The sequence below is a fragment of the Lactuca virosa genome, chromosome 6, assembly GCF_052849685.1.
Source record: "Lactuca virosa cultivar CGN04683 chromosome 6, Lactuca_virosa_CGN04683_v6, whole genome shotgun sequence".
NCBI lineage: Eukaryota > Viridiplantae > Streptophyta > Magnoliopsida > Asterales > Asteraceae > Lactuca > Lactuca virosa.
The window spans coordinates 179,347,465-179,348,902 of record NC_136431.1 but is presented as its reverse complement, the minus strand read 5'-3'; the positions used below and the strand labels follow the sequence as shown (position 1 = coordinate 179,348,902).

Sequence of the window (1,438 nt, the reverse complement as noted above, 5' to 3'; positions counted from 1 at the left end):
AGAGTTTTAGACATGCAGATGCTTTTATTGTTAGAGCTATAGGAAGCCGTCAAAGTCTACATGAGTAATTGTATTCATCAACTAAGATTGGGGATCTTAGCGGAAATCCTCTGAACTGTAACCGTTAATCCCATGTGAGCGAGGAAGTCGTGTATAATTAGTATACGGGTTGACCACCCCACTTGTGACTGTTAGCTACAGTCAACCAAAAGCAAGTGATGAACTATCCTTTTATTTGTTATTGTTCCGGCGTCGATGAAACGTACGGTGTTGTTCTCATGGTAAATCATGAGTGTGTTTGTTTCTCATGGTAAATCATGAGTGTGTTCTATCAGAGGTATTATGTCATAGCAGCGGTTACAAGCTCATGGTAGCAAATTGTTAGAAACATTATACTTTGTCATATACAAGTATTAATGTTAAGTATAAGTTTCCCCTTACTTATACCTTAGGATTAAGGAATGTTTAGGTATAACACTTAATTGATAAGTAAACTATTATACCTAATATACATACTAAATGTTGGAGAGTCAAAATGATACTTTCAAAACTATACTTTTGAATGTCGAAAATGTATTATTTTATGGAGTCAAAACCTATGGACTCACCAACTTTATGTTGACGTATTTTAAATGCATGTGTTTTCAGGAAGTTGATAACTATGATACGAGAAATGACGTTACACTGCCCGGTGTTTCCGCCGACGGCCGGGGTGTGACAAATTAATTGGTCCATTTGTGTCAATCTCCGGTCCATATTATTGAGCATCGCCATCATAGCATCCATTTCTTCAGAATGCGTACCCCCACTATCTTTTGCTCCATCTTGTCTTGGGTTGTGGTACTCACGAGAGTGTCTTGCAAATTCTTCAACTAACTCCTTGACCTCCCTTGGATTCTTCTTTTTCAATGGCCGTTGAGAGTCAAGGAGTTGTCTTGTCATAACATTGACCCCATCGTAGAAAATTGACATCTCTTGTTGAACATTTAGATCATGTTGAGGACAATTCCTTAACTATCCCTTGTAGCGCTCCCAAGCTTCGTATAGTGACTCCCCCGGCTGTTGCTCAAAGTTGGCTATTGCCTTCTTGAGTTTAGCTATTTTGGAAGGTGGGCAAAACTGATCTAGAAATTTCTCACGCATTTGAGCCCAAGTAGTGATTGTACCAGGAGGAAGTGCTTTCAACCAGTCTTTTGCAGCTCCCTTGAAAGTGACTGGTAGCATCCTTAGTAAGATGATGTCTCTGTTAACATTTGGGACATTGAAATAGTTAGCAATGTCGTTGACTTCATCTAAATGCTTAAATGCATCCTCATGACCCTTCCCATAAAATGGGATATCCTTTAGTGCAGTGAGGATATGTCCCTTCAGCTCGAATGTGGCAGTGGCAGGTATCGCTGGTTGTACTAAACCTGGACCAACATCTTCACGAATTCGC

The 1,438-nt window shown here is 39.8% G+C and overlaps 1 non-coding gene across 1 annotated transcript; it reads left to right on the top strand.

Moving 5' to 3' along the window:
- The first annotated feature begins 988 nt into the window (after positions 1-988).
- LOC145122989 (small nucleolar RNA R71) lies at positions 989-1,095 on the top strand. Its single transcript, XR_013714870.1, has one exon. It is a non-coding gene; the product is annotated as a small nucleolar RNA R71 (small nucleolar RNA).
- Positions 1,096-1,438: the final 343 nt, after the last annotated feature.